This window comes from Bufo bufo, chromosome 1, assembly GCF_905171765.1.
Source record: "Bufo bufo chromosome 1, aBufBuf1.1, whole genome shotgun sequence".
NCBI classification, from domain to species: Eukaryota; Metazoa; Chordata; class Amphibia; order Anura; family Bufonidae; genus Bufo; species Bufo bufo.
Window position 1 is genome coordinate 681,442,666 of NC_053389.1, and position 24,279 is coordinate 681,466,944.

A 24,279-nucleotide genomic window follows, 5' to 3' on the forward strand; every position below is an offset into this window, starting at 1 on the left:
ACTACCACCACCATGCTTCACTGATGAGGTGGTATGCTTAGGATCATGAGCAGTTCCTTTCCTTCTCCATACTCTTCTCTTCCCATCACTCTGGTACAAGTTGATCTTGGTCTCATCTGTCCATAGGATGTTGTTCCAGAACTGTGAAGGCTTTTTTAGATGTCATTTGGCAAACTCTAATCTGGCCTTCCTGTTTTTGAGGCTCACCAATGGTTTACATCTTGTGGTGAACCCTCTGTATTCACTCTGGTGAAGTCTTCTCTTGATTGTTGACTTTGACACACATACACCTACCTCCTGGAGAGTGTTCTTGATCTGGCCAACTGTTCTTCACCAGGGAAAGAATTCTTCGGTCATCCACCACAGTTGTTTTCCGTGGTCTTCCGGGTCTTTTTGTGTTGCTGAGCTCACCGGTGCGTTCCTTCTTTTTAACAATGTTCCAAACAGTTGTTTTGGCCACGCCTAATGTTTTTGCTATCACTCTGATGGGTTTGTTTTGTTTTTTTCAGCCTATTGATGGCTTGCTTCACTGATAGTGACAGCTCATCTTGAAGGTTGACAGCAACAGATTCCAAATGCAAATAGCACACCTGAAATTAACTCTGGACCTTTTATCTGCTCATCGTAATTGGGATAATGAGGGAATAACACACACCTGGCCATAGAACAGCTGAGAAGCCAATTGTCCCATTACTTTTGGTTCTTTAACAAGTGGGAGGCACATATGTAAACTGTTGTAATTCCTACACCGTTCACCTGATTTGGATGTAAATACCCTCAAATTAAAGCTTACAGTCTACAGTTAAAGCAGATCTTGTTCGTTTCATTTCAAATCCATTGTGGTGGTGTATAGAGCCAAAAATGTTAGAATTGTGTTGATGTCCCAATATTTATGGACCTGACTGTAGGTTTCCTCGAACATGCCCATAAACAGATTTGCAAAACCTGGCGCGAATCTAGTGCCTATAGCGGTCCACCGTACCTGTCTGTACCTGTCTGTACCTTTTTAGGTTTATTACATATTTTTGTTAAAAGATATCGATGTAATGGGATAGGTTTCGAGTGAGTGATAAAACCCCGGAGATAATTGGTCTACCCGGGGGATTGTCAAGATTCTTGTCTATCTTGGGAAGGTGATAAAAAGTGTCTAGGGTGGAGTTTGTAACCAGTATGCATTCCCTCTCTTTTTTTATCCAAGATCTGATCTACTGATTTTATTAGTAGTTGGAATTCCTCTCTGTCCTCTTGGGAAGGGTCATCTTTGAGAGGTGTGTAGTATTTGGTGTCAGATAAGATCCTTAGTGCTTCCTTGAAGTAATCATCCCTATTCTGTATGACGATCCCGGCCCCCTTTGTCCGTATTCCAGAGAATAATAAAGTCTTTTTAAGGCTGTTTTTTTTTTATATGGTTTTAGGTTATGTTTCGAAAAGGAATTTAGATTTATTTGCCAAAACTCGTCTGATACAACGGCATAGAAGGTATAAATAAATAAGATACAGTCCTGATCAAAATATTAAGACCACTTGAAAAATGGCAAAAAATCATATTTTACATTGTTGGATCATAGCAAGGTTCCAAGTAGAGTTTCAACATGCAACAAGAAGAAATGAGAGTGAGACGAAACATTTTTTGAGCATTCAATTAGTTGAAAATAACGATTAAACTGAAACAGGCTGTTTTTCAGCTGATCCAAATTTTAGGACCACATGCCTTCAAAAGGCCAAATCTGTGCAAAGATGTGGATTCATTGTTATTTTCTGTCAGGTAGTCACACGTTGTTATGGCAAAGGCAAAAAAACTCTCCCTTTTTGAATGTGGTCGGGTTGTTGAACTGCATAAGCAGGGTCTCTCACAGCGCGCCATCACTGCTGAGGTGGGACGCAGTAAGACAGTCATTTGGAATTTATTAAATGATCCTGAGGGTTATGGAACAAAAAAATCTTACCCAACAAAAATTTCATCAGCACTGAGCCGGAGGATCCAATTGGCTGTCCGTCAAGTGTTGAGGAGCGGTTGAGACGTATGCATATATATCCATGCATGCCTGCAAACACGTGCGGGCATGTATGGTATATATATGCATACATTAACCACCGCATCATGGGGTGATGTGCGCAGATGTGCCCAGCATCTGCGCACGTCTGCCCATGGTGATCCCCAGGGGCTCATGGTGGCCCCTGTGGGAAATATGTGGTCCCTGGAAGCTGTGCCCCCTTATATTAGTATATGTGCCCTCTTATATATGTCCCCTGTATGCCCCAGATATATGCGAGGGTGTGTGTATATATAGATATGTGTGTATGTATTTGCACACGTGTCTATGTATATACACTTATGTCAGCATGACAGTATGTATGTGGGCTTATTGATAGATGAGCCCCCAAGCATCTGTGGATATATATATGCATATATGCAATTCCAACTGTTATCTACAGAGTTGTTATAGCCTGTAGGATAACAGCTGATTAGCATCTAGTCCCCTTTTGTTCAGGCCCAAAGCAATCAGACGCTTTGGCACCGTTTGTGAGGGGACCTTCTAACCAGACATCAAGAATCTGAGAACCTGTTTTTCCACACCTCTGCCCATGGCTAAAACTCCATCCCACTACTCCCAGCATCTTTGGGACTAGGGGGGGGGGGGGGGGACTCTGGGGATTGTAGGCAGGCATACGTCACAGTGACACTATGATGTCACATCCCTGAGGAGGGGGTTGCTTTTGGGCTATAAAACCCCGAACCGGCCAGAGGTGCTGTCTCTTGCAACCAGACTAGATACATGGGAGAGTGCAGCTCCATGATGACCGCCTGGAAATGGCCTACTAACGCTGGAAGGATTAAGTATATCCCCTGACCCCCGACCGCTATATCTACCCCTGATTACCCCCACTCCCTGCTGTGTCCCTGATCCCTGCTGTACACCCCTGGTCTCCCCTGGTTACCCCTGTTTCCCTGTGTGCCTGCTCTCCCCTGGTTCACCCCCCATAAACTCCTGTACCCTGAATAACCCCTGTTTCCCTGCCTTGGTTCCTTTGTAGAGCATGCTTCTGCTCTGCAAACAAATCCTTTTAACCCTTCGTCGTACCCCGTAGGGACAGTGAATAGTCAGGTGGGTGGATTGTTGATATTGAATGTGTGAATTGTATAGTTAGTTGATGGGTGGAAATGGGAATGTGTTAGTGTAGTTAGTATTGTTACTTATATTGTGGTGTGCTGCTATAAATATATATATCTATTCCATTGATATAGATATATATAATTATAAGCAAATATTAGACTGTGAATGCCTGATCCCTGCTACCACTGTCCTGATAACTCATAACCCTGTGTCCCTTGGCCTGCAGGTAATAACCCCTGCAGAGCCACCATTGTGTTTAACTCCTTGTACCCCTTAGGGACAGTGATTAGTCAGGCGGGTGGGTTGCTGATATTTGTGTGTATGCGAATGTATTATTGTATTATATAGATAGTGTGTGGGGTGGAATTTGGGATTGTGCTGTGTAGTGTAGTTTAGGATTGTATATTTAGTGCTGTATTGTTAGTATTGCGTGCGTAGTGTATTGTTAGTAATAAATACTGTGTTTGGTTTATAACTATCTGTGTGGCGTGTGGTTATTGGCGATAGTTAGTTTAGTAAGGCGCATGCAGCTAGCATAGTGATCAGTGTGAAGCATAGCGAAGGTATTGTTATTATTATATAAAGGCATAAATGGGCGGAGTTATCACTAGGTGGCTCCTCCCATTTATGAATATTAATTATCGATATTTGCATAAATATTGGTGATTAATATTCCCCCTTTACATTGGCGAGCCAGGCCCACTGCGTGGATTTTGCGCTTATTTTTGGTCTTAAGGCTGAAGGTCGCTAGTACTGTGAATTAGCGGGCAGGAGAGCGGTCAGCGGAGTGTCTGAGCGTCTAGGACCCGATAATTCGTACAGGAGAAGCGATACTTCCCTTAGAGTACCAGAATTAAAACAAAATCTTTTGCAGAGAATCTATAATTGTTCTGTGAATTAATATTTTTGTATTTGCTTTACACGGTCACCGTCGCTGGGGTAAGAGAAGAAGACACGGAAAAGTACAGCACCAACAAGAATCACTCAAGTGATTGCAAGGGAGAAGAGCACACGTCACTGGAGGAGATCCATCTTCGTGGGAGCGGCGTAAGAGGCGATCCGGGAAAATGGACTTCTTCCAAGCAGCTGCGAGATACGGCGCCAAGGAGAAGATGGACACTCATCAAACGGTGAGTATGGACTTCCCCACACTGCAACACTTGAGCAGACACAGCACATTTAACCCCATCCTCCCCACTACATACAAGTCAGCAGAAATGCTGTGGTCCGATTTGTTAGCACAGGCTTGTAGTTACGACAAGCTTTGTGTTAACAAACGGACGGTTTTGAACAAGGCCACCAAACGGCTTCGGATGCTGGCCAAACTCGTTCATACGTTTGAGGCTAGCATCTGTAAGCCAAAGGAAGTGGCGCTGGTGTCTCAGTCAACGGAGACAATTCCTCCGGCCATTCACTGCCAATGCTGTGCTAGTAATTCGGACCAGGTTTCGGCATTGCGGGCACAGCTGGCAGAGAATGTGCAGTCTACTGTTGACCGAGATGCGCAGGTGGCTGGGATAGAGTCACAGTTGGTAGAGCTGCAGAGGCAGAAGGAGGAAATTGAGGCTAAGTTGACTCAGTCTTATACTGAAGTCAATGCCTTCAAGGAGCGGACTGCCTCTACTGACGTGACGGTAGCCAAATTGAAGGCTCAGGTTGCTGTAAGGTCCCAGCTAATGTCTGGCATGCAACAGGTTATCACCAAGTTGGTGCCGGCCCTTTCTTTTTCCGTAAAGCCAGGGTCGGAATCTCCCAAAACGTTGCCCTGTGCAGGGCCACAAGGGGGGAGAGTAGTCTGTGACCGGTCAAATCATCAGGTCAAGCCGGTCCAGACTAACAGAGATTTTTCCCTGACTTTAGGAAAAAGAACTGTGTTGAAGAGTGCGTCCCTGAGGATGGTACAATTCAGGAGAAGGGAGCACGACTGCAGTGTAGATGGACCTGGGCCATGCAGAGCAAACATCAGATGTTTTGCATGTGGTGGCCTAGGTCACATAGCGAGACACTGCAAAACACACAGGACAGGAAACCAAGTCACGTGTTTCAGGTGTGGGAACAAAGGACACATTGCAAGGAATTGCCCTTGTGCAAGTAATTGCAATGTGTCCAACAGTATCAGCCAGGTAACAAATTGTGCAGTGGGGTCTAGTCAGCTTGGCCATAAAGGAGTTACCTCTCGGCAGCATCACCAGCTGCTGAGGGGTCAGAGTGGCCAAGCTAGGCTAGGCAACATTTGACACCCCTGTACTATTTGTTACACCGTTTGTTCCCTGTGTATGTCCATGTTATGTGTTTTGTTATCTGTTTGTAAGTTTTTCTTGATGTTGATGGTGGTAGTCCTTGTCTACGGATGTGTTCTACCATGCTGATTTATGTAGTGTTGTAAGTCCCGTCTGCTGTCTTTGTTTCATTCTGTGTCCCCTTGGAGTGGAACAGTGTTATACTGTGGATCGAGAACGTATAGGTTCGCGAGCAGATAATATCACACGGGAAATCCTGCTGGTCGGGAGAAGGCATAAGGACCTTCTCCATGCAGCACACAAAGGATGATGTGATATTATTCTGGGCAACCAGGGTCTCAGATCGATACAGATAGCACTGTTGTGCTCCAGGTTTTCGGTAGGGCTGTGTTGCGCTGGGGACTGGGGCGGACAGACAACATTGGTGTAATGTTGTGCTGCGCACTTAATTCTAGTCCGGTCAGGTAGCACAGCTCTGATAGGGATTGGACGCAGAGTGTTTGGCAGCAGAGTGTGGACTGTGTTCTTGTGTTGTGGGGTCCTGGGGAGCCGGGGCATGCCTATGCCATTGGTTCTGCGGGCCTCCACAAGATGGGATCACAGGGGGAAATCGGCCTGGGTACACACGAGCGGACGGGGATACGGTGCCATCAATAACAAGATGGTGCTTTGTCCACAGAGCTCCAGTTATCCCAACCTAGTAGGGTGGCCATCCTTATCTGTTGGTGCAGAGGGATGTGCAGCAGAGGATGCAATCCTCTGAAGGTACGGTGTTAAGACACCAGTGTTGGGATAACGAGGGGTCCTGTGAGATAAAGGGCAGCTCAATGCCTTTCTCTACCCATGGGTCAAAGGTATTGGTGCTGGAAATTTTCACATTAATTGCACTGTTAGGGGAGAAATTCCCCTGGGAGCGCCTGGTATTTTCTTCTGCCATAGGTGTGATTTTATATGGAGCGGAAGAAAAACCTAGGAGACGCCACAGAAGAGACCAGCTATTCCCCCTGACACTGTTGTGAAGCTCCAGAGGATCCCACTGGATTTTGGCAACAAAGCGACCTCTGTCTAGAGGTGTTATAGCAATGAAGACTGCCACAATCCAGCGGGAGCATTATTTAGGCTCTGGAGGAAGACTTGGGAGACGTTCGGGTGGAAGAACTTATCACTTGTTTCACCCAGTGAAACTTCTTCTGGTTCTGGTCATCGTAATCGGAGGGTCAAGGGACTTATTGACCAAATACACCAGAACCAGACAGAACTTTACAGAACTATCCGGAGGAGGAGGCTCAGGACATAACTCAAACATTGTTCCTGTAGCCAAATATTGTATGGACACACTTTGTTTCCTATGAGGGTTCGGGACGTATAACTTGTACTACCCTGAAACCCCATAGCACATTGTATTTATTGATTGATTATGTTGGTTGATTGTGTACCCATAGAAACTTTAGGTACAAATGTGTGACAGCCTATACCCAGGGAAACTCGCCCAACGCATTGCGGTGAGTTATTATTTGGCTGTACACATTTGCATCCTATAGTAGTTTCCCATTGACACAGGGGTCTGCGACCTACCTGTGTCTTTGGAGGTGTAGAGATATGCCAGGTTGCATTAGTCTCTATGGGTACACACATTTAATGGAATTTGGTGGTGTTGGGAGGGATGTGGCATGTATTTTGTGTGAATGGGGATAAGGTTAGGTCACGATAGGGACAGGCATCATTTATTTGCCACCTTGAACCCTGGAACGGTGAGGTTCTTAAGGGAAGGGCTGGAGGTGTAGTGTGGCGGAGGTGTTCTCCGCAGTAGAATTTAGGTACTATGACATCACCGCTTAAGAGTCTGACCTGCCTTGTAAAGAAGAAGACAGAAGGGCAGGTCGGAGGAAGCTGGATTGGGGGATGTCTAAGTACCTAAAGATCAGTGTGCACTACAGTTCTTCCTGAACTTCCACCAAAGATGGGGTTGAAGGGGGGCAAACATATCTCAACCCGTTCCCCCATTATATTGTCGTATTATATTCCGACAACAGGGGGATTGTTGAGGAGCGGTTGAGACGTATGCATATATATCCATGCATGCCTGCAAACACGTGCGGGCATGTATGGTATATATATGCATACATTAACCACCGCATCATGGGGTGATGTGCGCAGATGTGCCCAGCATCTGCGCACGTCTGCCCATGGTGATCCCCAGGGGCTCATGGTGGCCCCTGTGGGAAATATGTGGTCCCTGGAAGCTGTGCCCCCTTATATTAGTATATGTGCCCTCTTATATATGTCCCCTGTATGCCCCAGATATATGCGAGGGTGTGTGTATATATAGATATGTGTGTATGTATTTGCACACGTGTCTATGTATATACACTTATGTCAGCATGACAGTATGTATGTGGGCTTATTGATAGATGAGCCCCCAAGCATCTGTGGATATATATATGCATATATGCAATTCCAACTGTTATCTACAGAGTTGTTATAGCCTGTAGGATAACAGCTGATTAGCATCTAGTCCCCTTTTGTTCAGGCCCAAAGCAATCAGACGCTTTGGCACCGTTTGTGAGGGGACCTTCTAACCAGACATCAAGAATCTGAGAACCTGTTTTTCCACACCTCTGCCCATGGCTAAAACTCCATCCCACTACTCCCAGCATCTTTGGGACTAGGGGGGGGGGGGGGGGACTCTGGGGATTGTAGGCAGGCATACGTCACAGTGACACTATGATGTCACATCCCTGAGGAGGGGGTTGCTTTTGGGCTATAAAACCCCGAACCGGCCAGAGGTGCTGTCTCTTGCAACCAGACTAGATACATGGGAGAGTGCAGCTCCATGATGACCGCCTGGAAATGGCCTACTAACGCTGGAAGGATTAAGTATATCCCCTGACCCCCGACCGCTATATCTACCCCTGATTACCCCCACTCCCTGCTGTGTCCCTGATCCCTGCTGTACACCCCTGGTCTCCCCTGGTTACCCCTGTTTCCCTGTGTGCCTGCTCTCCCCTGGTTCACCCCCCATAGACTCCTGTACCCTGAATAACCCCTGTTTCCCTGCCTTGGTTCCTTTGTAGAGCATGCTTCTGCTCTGCAAACAAATCCTTTTAACCCTTCGTCGTACCCCGTAGGGACAGTGAATAGTCAGGTGGGTGGATTGTTGATATTGAATGTGTGAATTGTATAGTTAGTTGATGGGTGGAAATGGGAATGTGTTAGTGTAGTTAGTATTGTTACTTATATTGTGGTGTGCTGCTATAAATATATATATCTATTCCATTGATATAGATATATATAATTATAAGCAAATATTAGACTGTGAATGCCTGATCCCTGCTACCACTGTCCTGATAACTCATAACCCTGTGTCCCTTGGCCTGCAGGTAATAACCCCTGCAGAGCCACCATTGTGTTTAACTCCTTGTACCCCTTAGGGACAGTGATTAGTCAGGCGGGTGGGTTGCTGATATTTGTGTGTATGCGAATGTATTATTGTATTATATAGATAGTGTGTGGGGTGGAATTTGGGATTGTGCTGTGTAGTGTAGTTTAGGATTGTATATTTAGTGCTGTATTGTTAGTATTGCGTGCGTAGTGTATTGTTAGTAATAAATACTGTGTTTGGTTTATAACTATCTGTGTGGCGTGTGGTTATTGGCGATAGTTAGTTTAGTAAGGCGCATGCAGCTAGCATAGTGATCAGTGTGAAGCATAGCGAAGGTATTGTTATTATTATATAAAGGCATAAATGGGCGGAGTTATCACTAGGTGGCTCCTCCCATTTATGAATATTAATTATCGATATTTGCATAAATATTGGTGATTAATATTCCCCCTTTACATCAAGACACTGGACGATCCTCGACCCAAATTAAGGCCCTTACTGGTGCTGACTGCAGCCCCATAACCATCAGACGGCATCTGAGACTGAAGGGCTTCAAAAACAAAAACATCTTCAAAGACCTCGTCTCCTTGAACGCCACAGAACTGCTCATTTGGACTTTGCAAGAGAGCACCAAACATGGGACATTCAAAAGTGGAAGAAAGTTTTATTCTCTGATGAGAAAAAATGTAACCTTGATGGTCCTGATGGTTTCCAACATTACTGGCATGACAAGCAGATCCCACCTGAGATATTTTCTACGCGCCACAGTAGAGGGGGCGCCATAATGGTCTGGGGTGCTTTTTCCTTCAGTGGAACAATGGAGCTTCAGGAAGTACAGGGGCGTCAAACGGCCGCTGGCTATGTCCAGATGTTGCAGAGAGCATTCCTCATGACTGAGGGCCCTCGTCTGTGTGGTAACGACTGGGTTTTTCAACAGGACAACGCTACAGTACACAATGCCCGCAGGACAAGGGACTTCTTCCAGGAGAATAACATCACTCTTTTGGCCCATCCTGCGTGTTCCCCTGATCTAAATCCAATTGAGAACCTTTGGGGATGGATGGCAAGGGCGGCCGTCTTCACCACTTGGAGAAATGTTCCCACTCACCTCATGGAAACGCTTGCATCAAGCATGCCGAAATGAATTTTTGAAGTGATAAACAATAACGGCGGAGCTACTCATTACTGAGTTCATGTTTGGAAGTTGGATTTCTGTTTTGGGGGGGGGGTTAGTTTTTTTTTGGAGGTGTGGTCCTAAACTTTTGATCAGCTGAAAAACAGCCTGTTTCAGTTTATTCGTTGTTTTAATTAAATTGAATGCTCAAAAAATGTTTTGTCTCACTCCCATTTCTTCTTGTTGCATGTTGAAGCTCTACTTGGAACCTTGTGAAGATCCAGCCATGCTAAATATGATTTTTTGCCATTTTTCAAGTGGTCTTAAACTTTTGATCAGGACTGTATCAATAGAAGACACCATTTCCAAACTATCAGAACATCTACACATTTCCTATACAGAATGTAGCATCCTTAAAGGGACATTCCAGAGTCAGTAAGGTTATTCTTTGTATATAGTGTATAAAAATATTATACAATACTTGCAGTTATTAAATGGGAGCCTTCATTATTTTAATTCATCTGCCAGAAAAATCTAGGAGCTACACTGTGTGCAGAATTATTAGGCAAATGAGTATTTTGACCACATCATCCTCTTTATGCATGTTGTCTTACTCCAAGCTGTATAGGCTCGAAAGCCTACTACCAATTAAGCATATTAGGTGATGTGCATCTCTGTAATGAGAAGGGGTGTGGTCTAATGACATCAACACCCTATATTAGGTGTGCATAATTATTAGGCAACTTCCTTTTCTTTGGCAAAATGGGTCAAAAGAAGCACTTGACAGGCTCAGAAAAGTCAAAAATAGTGAGATATCTTGCAGAGGGATGCAGCACTCTTAAAATTGCAAAGCTTCTGAAGCGTAATCATCGAACAATCAAGCGTTTCATTCAAAATAGTCAACAGGGTCGCAAGAAGCGTGTGGAAAAACCAAGGCGCAAAATAACTGCCCATGAACTGAGAAAAGTCAAGCGTGCAGCTGCCAAGATGCCACTTGCCACCAGTTTGGCCATATTTCAGAGCTGCAACATCACTGGAGTGCCCAAAAGCACAAGGTGTGCAATACTCACACAAGCTGAAACGTCAAGACTGATTTTTCTAAGGTTTTATGGACTGATGAAATGAGAGTGAGTCTTGATGGGCCAGATGGATGGGCCCGTGGCTGGATTGGTAAAGGGCAGAGAGCTCCAGTCCGACTCAGACGCCAGCAAGGTGGAGGTGGAGTACTGGTTTGGGCTGGTATCATCAAAGATGAGCTTGTGGGGCCTTTTCGGGTTGAGTATGGAGTCAAGCTCAACTCCCAGTCCTACTGCCAGTTTCTGGAAGACACCTTCTTCAAGCAGTGGTACAGGAAGAAGTCTGCATCCTTCAAGAAAAACATGATTTTCATGCAGGACAATGCTCCATCACACGCGTCCAAGTACTCCACAGCGTGGCTGGCAAGAAAGGGTATAAAAGAAGAAAATCTAATGACATGGCCTCCTTGTTCACCTGATCTGAACCCCATTGAGAACCTGTGGTCCATCATCAAATGTGAGATTTACAAGGAGGGAAAACAGTACACCTCTCTGAACAGTGTCTGGGAGGCTGTGGTTGCTGCTGCACGCAATGTTGATGGTGAACAGATCAAAACACTGACAGAATCCATGGATGGCAGGCTTTTGAGTGTCCTTGCAAAGAAAGGTGGCTATATTGGTCACTGATTTGTTTTTGTTTTGTTTTTAAATGTCAGAAATGTATATTTGTGAATGTTGAGATGTTATATTGGTTTCACTGGTAAAAATAAATAATTGAAATGGGTATATATTTGTTTTTTGTTAAGTTGCCTAATAATTATGCACAGTAATAGTCACCTGCACACACAGATATCCCCCTAAAATAGCTAAAACTAAAAACTACTTCCAAAAATATTCAGCTTTGATATTAATGAGTTTTTTGGGTTCATTGAGAACATGGTTGTTGTTCAATAATAAAATTAATCCTCAAAAATACAACTTGCCTAATAATTCTGCACTCCCTGTATAATGATGCACACAGCGGTGTTTGAATCTCAGCATATTTGCCGGGTTGCAGCCAGATCTCTGCCTGTCCCTATTATAGGTAGGGCATTGAGGCAGGGTCCAGCAATGCCAGATCCAGAGAGAACTGGCAGGCTACTCCCTACTGCACCAGCCTGTCAGATCTCTGTAATGCTGGTGTGAAACTAGTCTATTTCTCTAGTCAACTGTTTGCATCAAGTCCTCACGGTTTGTGTCATTGACACACAGACATGCGGCTCATTACAGTACAGTTATCAGATTTGTGACTAGTAAAAGACCTTACACCGTGTCTCCATCACATGACCAGGGCAGATTTATAGCAGCGGAAGGAAAACACTGAAAGCTCCCATTTAATACCTGCAAGCAGAGATTAAAATCACTGAGAAATTGATATAGAAAGTTAATAAAATTGTATAATCTTTCTATACAGTATAAACAAAGTATAACCTTACTGAAACTGGAATATCCCTTTAAAGATGCTACGTTCTGTAATGTGAAACTAGCCCTATATAAGTTGCCATTATACCTTTATGTACTGAAAACAACATACTCCTTTAAAGGGATTTTCCTTAGGATAGCATACTTAAAGTGCAGACAGACTGACTGCTATGGGGTCTATGGGGATAGACGGCTCAGTAAAGAACTCTTTCTCACATAAATCCACCTCATATTTCTTCAGCCAACACTTGCGGGAGCTAAATGCAAACATATTTACAGCTGCTATTGCATTCAATGGTAAGTGTTTAAATTCCTCTGCACTGAGCTCCCACTAGTGGTGACTGCAGGCAGCTAATTTCATATTTTAGTGTGAAAGGAGAAGCAGAGGATGTAGAACTGTCTGAGAGAGATTTGTTTTTAAGGCAGTTGTCTGGTTTTAAGCACCATATTAATATTAATAAAGCACCTGTACTACCTGTTTCTGACACAAAAGTCCAGTAAAGTGGGTGATGTTAAGTGCATTTTTCTTTTAATTAAAAACTTACTCCATTAATTAATACATTGCAAATTCTGCAGAAATCTCACAGGCGAGGGGGAGCATTCTAGGTTTTGCTATAGTGCCCTATAATATCTGCATATGCTCCTGACCAGAGGTCGTTGAATTTGCAGAGACAGCACTCAGCTTTATAGAAGTAAATGGAGAAGTGGTCACACATGCAAATTACCGCTTCGTTTACACAGGGACCACCATCTTTGTGATAGTTTTTGCAGACCTACTAGATCCATTTGCTTGGGGCCGAAGTACTCCAGCGAGTGGTGATTCCCCCTTGTTCTGCTGATTGGGTTACCTGTTGGGTCATTCAATGAAAATATTCTATACTGTACCTTGGTCTGTAATGCAGTGCAAAGTGTGTGTGGACAAGGAAGGAGCTCCTACTTGCCAGCCGTAAGACTCGGTGCTCCACCAACACATCTTCGTCATCACAATCGGCAAGCATGGCTCTCTTCCCGATGACTTTAACAGCATACTTCTGATGGGTAGAAGTATCCTCCACCAAGACAACCTTACCATAACTTCCCTGCCTGAGCACATGATGGAATATTATTCTCTCCCTGATAGTATCGGAGATTGTGCTTCTAGAGCAGGGTGGCCTAACACCGCTGTCCTCAACTAGGGGGAAAAAATTATAATAAGACATAAGAAGACATTTAAAGGGATATTCCTATCTTTATACTGTAGGCGTTTTTAGCATACATTTGCTTGGCTCGTTCTGTATCTCCCATACCCTTCAATTGAGATAGTCAACAGTTATAAGTACCTGGGTGTACACCTCAAGAATAAGCTGGACTGGACAGATAACATGTATGCACTGTACAGAAAGGGCCATAGCAGGCTTTACCTGCTTAGGAGGCTGAGAGCTTCTGGAATGCAGAGGGCCTTTTGTGATCTCTTATGACCTTTTTCAACTCTGTGGTGGCATCGGCCATCTTCTTCGGATTGGCCTGCTGGGGTAGCAGCATTTCAACCAGGGAGAGTAACAGACTTGACAAACTGATTAGAAGGGCTAGCTCCATCCTGGGGAGCCCCTAGAACCAGTGCAGGTAGGTGAGAGAAGGATACTATCCAAATTGATCTCCATGCTGGATAATAACTCCCATCCCATCCCATGCATGAGACGGTATAGCATTGAGGAGTACCATCAGTGACCGACTGCTTTATCCCAAGTGTGAGAAGGAGTGCTATCGGAAGTAATTCCTCCCTGCTGCTGTTAGGCTGTACAACCAACACCTACCCAAGCGGAGAAAGACTGCAATCATCGCCTACAGGTTCCTGTGGATATCATTCCATCCAGAGACTGAATTAAGGTGTGATATCTATATCCCTTATTTTTTTTCCATTTTTTTTTTTATCTGTAATGCCTTTATTTCTGGAGTTTTTGTATTCTCTGTGCTGCTATAACATTGTGAATTTCCTTATGGTGGGACTATTAAAGGATTATCCTATTTTATCTTAAATACAGATATGGTCACACATGCAAATTATTGTTCCATTCACACAGGTACACATCATATGCATGCTGTTAGCAATAAACATTAAACCATCAGCACCAATGTCCGATGGTGTAATAGGTATTATTCATGTGCACAGACAGGTCCGCTCACCTGCCTGCCACCGCTCCCTTAAAATGGCCACTAATGGAGGGTTTCTTCTGTCATTTACAATGGGGACAGACCGGGGAAATAGTGCATGCGCAGTCAGTCCCCGGTGTAAAGGAATAGAGGACACTGATGGATGGAATACATTGGTGGCCATTTGCAGAGCACAGTGCCAACAGGCAGGAGAACGGATCTGGTTGTAAACATGAATTATTCATATTAAACTATTGGAGATTGTTGGCAACCCATGTACTATGCCAGGATTTAGTAAACTTCTGGGGGGCACGGGCAAGAGCAGCAATATGCACTCCTGCCCGTACTTACTGCACTGCTGCCCCATTCATAAAATGTGTTCTCCGTAGTCTGTAAACTGCTGAGTACAGAGAATCACTGATGGAAATCACTGACCAAAACACTGAAATGTCAATGAGGCTTAATGCTGAGAAAATACTGAGAAAGTGAATATTGTGATAGTGATTACACTTTCATAGTGATCACACTCAGCTTATAAAAATGGCTTCTTCCATGCAGAAGGTTGTATCTATTGGCTGTTCTGCAGGGAACAGGGGATCATCATGTAGAACAGAGATCTTGCTTTGCCAGAGTGACTGAGCATGTGTGACCAGCAGCAGTCAGCTCAGTACATGGATGTGCACATTGATATATAATATAAAGTGGGGTATTTTATTTTTATTTTTTTACAATATTATTATAAAACAATTATTCAGACTTACTCTCTTTGCTTCAGTGTCCCTCTTTAGCTCTCAGCACCCCATACACAAGGTCCAAACAATGGCAGTTTTAGGACAATATATGCACTACCGGCACCTAGTACTGCAGCTCCAGGAGCTAAAGAGGAACCCAGGAGCAAGCAGGGTTTTATCTTCATTGTCCATTGGATGAATCCAATAAAAAAAAATTACGTTAAAAAGATGTGCACCCAGATTTGATTCAAAATGTTCATTATACAACTTTCACTAGTTGTTTGAGAGTAAATATTTGCACATTTTGGCACCAGCCTGTTTTACTAAAACATTTTTACTGCTCTTGAAAAAAGTTTGTAGGGCTTAGCGGGAGGGTCATCTTGCGGGCCAACATATGTACTGGTGCTTCTCTGGTGCATAGACAGTTCTATAGAGGAAGCGATGTTACTAGAGACACATATTTTCCTCTAAAAAAAGATACCTGGAATGCAAAAAATGCTATTAAAAAGTGCCAGGTGGTAAACACACCATATGAGTAGAAACACATATTAAATGTCAGTCTTAGGGCTCAGGCAGACGACTGTATGTATTTTGAGGTCCGCAAAACACGGATCCGTATTTTGCGGAACGGAACAGCTGTCCCCTAATAAAACAGTCATATCCTTGTCCGTAATGTGGACAATAATAGGACATGTTCTATCCTTTTCCGGAGCGGACATGCGGACATACAGAAACTGAATGCACACGGAGTAACTTCTGTTTTTTTGCAGACCCATTGAAGTGAATGAAAAGTCTGTAAAAAACAGAACGAACACGGAAAGAAAATACGTTTGTGTGCATGAGCCCTGAGGCAGTTCTCTCCATCAAGGGGGCAACTAGGGTCTCAAAAGATCTGGGGCCCCCAATGCATTTGAGCCAAATTCTTAAACCATCCTCCCCCTTTCACACACACACTCACTATCACTAGAGACATATTTTACTTGCTGAATGAACATACAGGACTATACAGCACTATATATTGATTACATAGACTGCCTCACAGGTGATGTCTCCTTTGATCTAGACATTCTCTTTCACCGTTTTTTTCCATTCAGCTCATGATGACATCAGCCAACTGCAGAGTTTACCACACTGACATCTTAGGTTCCTCATTTTTCTATCATAGCCCCCTCCTGGTACCCCAACAGTGTTATCTTGCTGCTACTCCCAATACTGTGTGCGGTGTGCGCCTCATTTCCCCAAAATAATATACTGTAGAAATACTAGTACCACACAGACATTAGCCCCATAATAATATAAAAGTCCCTCCATTAGCATTAATTTTCTCCCTAAGTCCCCTTATTAGTAATAGTGCCCCAATAATGAAAATATTCCCAAAGAGTGCCCCTTAGAGTTAAGAGTTAATAGCAGTCTCCTCCATATTGTGCTAAATAATGCCCACCATAGTGCACCCAGTAGTAATAAGGCCTATAAAGTGCCCCTGGTATTAATAAGTTCTCTTTGTAGTGCCCCCAGCGGTTATAATGCCCCCAATAGTTAAAATCTCCCCTATAGTGCCTCAGTACTTATAATTCCCTCCTGTTGTCACCGCCACTTCTGTGAGAAGGTCTGGCAGACGTTCTTCTCTACCTCTTGTATGATGTTCTTTGTTTTGGTTTCACTTTCTCATCTCCTTTCCTTCTGCCAGGTGTCACTTATTTAGACATAATCGTCTTCCTTTATATTCCCTCCCATACTGCGGTTTATACTACTTCCTGGATGAAGTGTTCACTGCTGGAGGCTGCGTTCACTGCTGGAGGCTGCTAGAGGCTGCGTCTGCTGTTTGCTTGGTTTGATGAATGCTCCGGCCGTCTTCCAACATTTTGTGAACAGCATTTTTTATCATTTAATGGGGAAATTTGTACTGGTGTATCTAGATGACATTTTGATTTTTTTCTCCTGATTTCAAGACTCATCGGGACCACCTATGTCAGGTCTTGCTGATTCTGCGGGAGAATAAATTGTACGCTAAACTGGAAAAATGTGTGTTTGCGGTTCCGGAGATTCAATTTCTTGGTTTTCTTCTCTCCGCTTCTGGTTTTCGGATGGACCCTGAGAAGGTCCGCGCTGTGCTTGATTGGGAGCTTCCTGAGAATCAGAATGCGCTGATTCGGTTTTTGGGTTTTACCAATTATTACAGAAAGTTCATTTTGAATTATTCCTCTGTTGTTAAGCCACTCACTGATATGACTAAAAAGGGGGTGGATTTTTCCTCGTGGTCGGTAGATGCGCTTAAAGCCTTTTCTACTATTAAAGAGATTTTTGCTTCCGCTCCCATTTTGGTACAACCTGATGTCTCTCTATCTTTTATTGTTGAGATGGATGCTTCTGAGGTGGGTGTGGGTGCGGTCTTGTCTCAGGGTCCCTTCTCCTGCCAAATGGCGACCGTGTGTCTTTTTCTCAAGGAAACTATCATCCGCAGAGAGAAATTACGATGTGGGAGATAGGGAGTTGTTGGCCATCAAATTATCTTTTGAGGAATGGCGCCATTGGTTAGAGGGAGCCAGACACCCTATTACCGTGTTTACCGACCATAAGAATCTGGCCTACTTGGAATCTGCCAAGCGTCTGAACCCGAGACAGGCCAGATGGTCTTTGTTCTTTTCTAGGTTTAATTTTGTGGTTACGTTCCGCCCTGGGGTTAAAAAGGTGAAGGCGGATGCCCTGTCACGTTGTTTTCCGGGAGGGGGGAACTTTGAAGACCCAGGTCCCATTTTGGCTGTAGGGGTGGTCGTCTCTGCTCTTTATCCTGATTTGGAGGCAGAGGTTCAGGCAGCCCAGGCAGAGGCTTCTGATCTTTGTCCTCCTGGGAAGTTTTTTGTGCTTCTCGCTTTACGACACAAGGTTTTTAAGGAGCACCACGATACTGTCCTTGCTGGGCACTCGGGGAGTAGAGCCACAGTGGATCTTATTGCTCGGAGATTCTGGTGGCCGGCTCTTCGTAAGACGGTTGAGGGTTTTGTGGCAGCCTGCGAGACCTGCGCTCATGCCAAGGTCCCTCATTCACGGCCATCGGGTTCTCTCCTCCCGTTACCCATTCCTTCCCGTCCTTGGATGCATCTGTCCATGGACTTCATTACGGACCTGCCTCGTTCCTCGGGGAAGACTGTGATTCTGGTGGTAGTGGACCGTTTTAGCAAAATGGCACATTTCATTCCCTTTCCTGGGTTACCCAATGCTAAGACGCTGGCTCAAGCGTTTGTTGATCATATTGTTAAATTGCATGGCATCCTTTCAGACATCGTTTCTGATAGGGGCACGCAATTTGTTTCCAGATTCTGGAAGGCCTTCTGTTCTCGCTTGGGGGTTCGGTTGTCGTTCTCTTCTGCTTTTCACCCGCAGTCGAATGGTCAGACCGAACGTGTCAATCAGAATCTGGAGACATATCTGCACTGTTTTGTGGCAGAGAATCAGGAGGATTGGTATTCTTTTTTGTCCCTTGCTGAGTTTGCTTTAAATAACCGTCGCCAGGAGTCCTCTGATAATTCACCATTTTTTGGTGCATATGGGTTTCATCCGCAGTTTGGGACATTCTCTGGAGAGGGGTCTTCTGGTTTACCTGATGAGGAGAGATTTTCCTCGTCTTTGTCATTTATTTGGCAAAAGATTCAGGGTAATCTGAAGAGGATGAGTGAGAGATATAAGCGTGTGGCGGATAAGAGACGTGTGCCTCGTCCGGACCTGAATGTGGGTGATCTGGTGTGGTTGTCCACAAAGAATATCAAACTGAAGGTTCCCTCCTGGAAGTTGGGTCCTAAGTTTAGTGGGCCTTACAAGATCTTGTCCGTCGTCAATCCCGTTGCCTTTCATCTTGATCTTCCTCAGACTTGGAAGATCCATAGTGTTTTTCACAAGTCCCTATTAAAACCTTATGTCCAGCCCACTGTACCCTCCTCTTTGCCTCCTCCTCCGATTATTGTTGATGGTAATCTTGAATTTCAGGTCTCTAGGATTGTGGATTCTCGCATTATCCGCGGTTCTCTCCAGTACCTCGTTCATTGGGAGGGTTATGGTCCTGATGAGAGGATGTGGGTCCCAGTGGCAGACATTAAGGCCACTCGTCTCATCAGGGCTTTCCATAGGTCTCATCCTGAGAAGGTGGGCTCTGAGTGCCAGGAGTCCACTCGTAGAGGGAGGGGTACTGTCACCGCCACTTCTGTGAGAAGGTCTGGCAGACATTCTTCTCTACCTCTTGTATGATGTTCTTTGTTTTGGTTTCACTTTCTCATCTCCTTTCCTTCTGCCAGGTGTCACTTATTTAGACATAATCGTCTTCATTTATATTCCCTCCCATACTGCCTCACTTTGCGGTTCCTGGATGAAGTGTTCACTTCTGGAGGCTGCGTCTGCTGTTTGCTCAGATAAGTCCTTTACTTTATTGTGTTTGCTTTCTGGCTTGATTCTAGGTGACCCTGACTCCCTCCGTATTAAGTGCAGGGAGCTGGTGGTTGTGTCCCTCACTATTATAGGGTTTTAAGGTGTCACACAGGCTTAGGTACGTGGGCATGCAATCATTTACCATCGAGACCCTTGTATGTGCATAGCAGTCAGGGTGAGCTCTTAGGGTTTTATAGGGCTCACCTAATAGCTCCTTAGTTTGGGATCAAGCCAGTCGCTCGTTTATTTATAAGTTCCAGCTATCTGCAAATCTCATCCATGACACCTGTAGTTCTCCAGTAGCTATAATTTTCTCTTGTAGTGCCCAAGTTGTTAAAAAGCCCCTGTTGTGCCCCAGCAGTAATAATGAGATGCCCCATGTAGTACCCTAGCAGTCCTAATGACATGCCCCCTGTAGTGCCCCAGCAGTAATAATTAAACACACCCCCTGTAGTGCCCCAGCAGTAATAATGACATGCCCCCTGTAAGGCCCCAGCAGCAATTATACCCCCCCCCCTGTAGTACCACAGCATAAATAATGACATGCCACCTGTAGTACCCCAGCAGTAATAATGACATGCCCCCTGTAAGGCCCCAGCAGTAATAATGATACACTGCCTGTAGTGCCCCAGCAGTAATAAAAACACACCCCCTGTAGTGCCCCAGCAGTAATAATGAAATGCCCCCTGTAAGGTCCCAGCAGTAATAATGACACGCCCCATGTAGTGCCCCAGCAGTAATAATGACATGCTCCCTGTAAGATGCCAACATTAATAATGGCATTCCCCCTGTAGTGTAGTGCCCCAGCAGTGATAATGACATGCCTCCTTTTGGTAGCATTTTCTTGGTTGCATTACTGCTTTAGTCCCCAGTAGTAATAATGAACATGCCCCTTACTATTAAAATATGTAACAAAAAAAAATGTTAAAATGCATAGGGAACATGTAGTGCCATAGAGCAGGGAGTACTTTGATATTTGGACATTTTTGGACATTTGCCTATTTACCCTATGCAAAGTTAAAACTTCTTACTTTATTTCACCTAAAAGGGTTAACTTGCACTGTTTAATACTGTGTAACTGCATTTTATATATATGTTGTGATATACACTCACCTAAAGAATTATTAGGAACACCTGTTCTATTTCTCATTAATGCAATTATCTAGTCAACCAATCACATGGCAGTTGCTTCAATGCATTTAGGGGTGTGGTCCTGGTCAAGACAATCTCCTGAACTCCAAACTGAATGTCAGAATGGGAAAGAAAGGTGATTTAAGCAATTTTGAGCGTGGCATGGTTGTTGGTGCCAGACTGGCCGGTCTGAGTATTTCACAATCTGCACAGTTACTGGGATTTTCACGCACAACCATTTCTAGGGTTTACAAAGAATGGTGTGAAAAGGGAAAAACATCCAGTATGCGGCAGTCCTGTGGGCAAAAATGCCTTGTGGATGCTAGAGGTCAGAGGAGAATGGGCCGACTGATTCAAGCTGATAGAAGAGCAACGTTGACTGAAATAACCACTCGTTACAACCGAGGTATGCAGCAAAGCATTTGTGAAGCCACAACACGCACAACCTTGAGGCGGATGGGCTACAACAGCAGAAGACCCCACCGGGTACCACTTATCTCCACTACAAATAGGAAAAAGAGGCTACAATTTGCACGAGCTCACCAAAATTGGACTGTTGAAGACTGGAAAAATGTTGCCTGGTCTGATGAGTCTCGATTTCTGAGACATTCAAATGGTAGAGTCCGAATTTGGCGTAAACAGAATGAGAACATGTATCCATCCTCTGATGGCTACTTCCAACAGGATAATGCAGCATGTCACAAAGCTCGAATCATTTCAAATTGGTTTCTTGAACATGACTAAAATGGCCTCCACAGTCACCAGATCTCAACCCAATAGAGCATCTTTGGGATGTGGTGGAACGGGATCTTCGTGCCCTGGATGAGCATCTCTCAAATCTCCATCAACTGCAAGATGCTATCCTATCAATATGGGTCAACATTTCTAAAGAATGCTATCAGCACCTTGTTGAATCAATGCCACGTAGAATTAAGGCAGTTCTGAAGGCAAAAGGGGGTCCAACACCGTATCAGTATGGTGTTCCTAATAATCCTTTAGGTGAGTGTATATCCTCTTCATTATCACTGTTTTTATATGGCTCTGTGGAAAGGGTTAATAAATACTGAGAGACTGTTAGGGCTTTGATTGAGAAGCTGGTAATTTTCCACAGCTGCCATAGGGTTTAAAGAAGACCATGTTTTGGATGAACAAAAAGCAGACAGCCTGACCTTAAATGTCTGGTTTTAGCTATGTTGTTATGTCTGGAAACTTGTTTTTGTCTGGAAAACCTGCTGTGTCATTGCCATTGAGTATCATTGAAGCTCTAATGTAAGTCTATACCAGACGGGAGCTGAAACAATGTATCTGTTTGTGCTGAGTTTCTCCACTCCACCCCTCCCACTAGTCAGAGCCCCTAGGGTGCTGCAGTTAGGGAACAGTGCTTGGAAGAGGAGACTCTGCCAGACTACTGAGTGACCAGAAGAAGACGCTGAAATGGGGATATAATGCCACAGACCCTGGATCACCAGCCTTGGACCAGGGTACCAGCCTTCTAAAGAGAAATAGGGACAGCTAGCTCAGGCCTTTCCTCAACATCAAACCCTTCTTCTGCCAGGGAGGAGACTGGAGAAGCCAGCCCAATGCCTCGCCTGTATTGTTTTGTACCTGAATTCCTCCAGTAAAGAAGCACCCTGGTTTACAGCAGACCCTGACTAACTGGACTTATTTCCCATTGGGGTGCACCACGCCTTACCATCCCTTCCGGAGAGCAGCAACACATGGTGACATATATGTCATATATTCACGAATTCACAAATTCGAGATTATTTTCTTGATTGCAAAAATCGACAATGTAATATTCGCGAAATGCGCGCGAAATACAGGCATGGGTCACTTTTGCTACATTTTTGCTAGAAATTTCCTGAGACTGGAGAAAATGGTTGGCACGGCAGAACATTAAAAATGGCTTTATATGCAGTTAGAGTGCTCCAATATATTCGCGATTGCGCTAATTGGCACTAATGATGCGAATATTTTGCCACAATACGTGAAACTTCACATTTTAGCAGGTCTGCATATATGTATGCACACTGCCATGCAACTACTATCTAATGTAGTGTGGAAAGCACAGAAAACAGCAATGACACTGCTGTCTCTCTCAGAACTTGGCTGCTGGGGAGGTTCTTATATAAGGATCACGGAGAGATATGTTCATGTTTACCGTACTAATTTTAGAAAGTCTCACTGCCTGAAGGACGGTTAAAATAAAACAAAAATAAACTTTATTCGTAATTATCAGTTAAAAATGGGCGAATCTCTCTTTTTTTATTATTATTCTCGTATAGAGAGAGGCAGATTGTGGAGATATTTAAATAGCGTAATAGAACATATACTATCCACTACTTAACACTCTAGTTTTCACACACCTTGGTTCGAGGGTATAAGGATATATAAGTATCTGTACCCCCGTTTGTTTCACTGTTCTTTAGTGCAATGCGGGAAATGAGTGTAATATCCACTAATTGGCAAATAGGGTGCCGACAAGGTTATGTAGAAATTAGTCGTTCATTGTCGTGTCCCACTGTGGGTACGTACATAGTCAGCTGCACATTTAAAGTACATAAACTGATTAGGGTCGTGTAGCGGCTGATCATATACGTCTATATCAACAAGTCTCTATTGACACTCCACATTCCAATGTTCCACTAGTCATCCATCTGGATCGCTCTATGGGGACACCAGTTATTGAACAGAGATCTACAGTTGCAAGAAAAAGTATGTGAACCCTTTGGAATTATATGGATTTCTGCACAAATTGGTCATAAAATGTGATCTGATCTTCATCTAAGTCACAACAATAGACAATCACAGTCTCCTTAAACTAATAACACACAAAGAATTAAATGTTACCATGTTTTTATTGAACATACCATGTAAACATTCACAGTGCAGGTGGAAAAAGTATGTAATCCCCTAGACTAATGACATCTCCAAGAGCAAAATGGAGTGAGGTGTCAGCCAACTGGAGTCCAATCAATGAGATGAGATTGGAGGTGTTGGTTACAGCTGCCCTGCCCTATAAAAAATACACACCAGTTCTGGGTTTGCTTTTCACAAGAAGCATTGCCTGATGTGAATGAAGCTTCGCACAAAAGAGCTCTCAGAAGACCTACGATTTAAGAATTGTTGACTTGCATAAAGCTGGAAAGGGTTATAAAAGTATCTCCAAAAGCCTTGCTGTTCATCAGTCCACGGTAAGGAAAATTGTCTATAAATGGAAAAAGTTAATCACTGCTGCTACTCTCCCTAGGAGTGGCCGTCCTGTAAAGATGACTGCAAGAGCACAGCGCAGACTGCTCAATGAGGTGAAGAAGAATCCTAGAGTGTCAGCTAATGACAAAAGTCTCTGGCATATGCTTACATCCCTGTTAGCGAATCTACGATACGTAAAACACTAAACAAGAATGTATTTCATGGGAGGATACCACAGAGGAAGCCACTGCTGTAAAAAAAAAACATTGCTGCACGTTTACAGTTTGCACAAGAGCACCTGGATGTTCCACAGCAGTACTGGCAAAATATTCTGTGGACAGATGAAACCA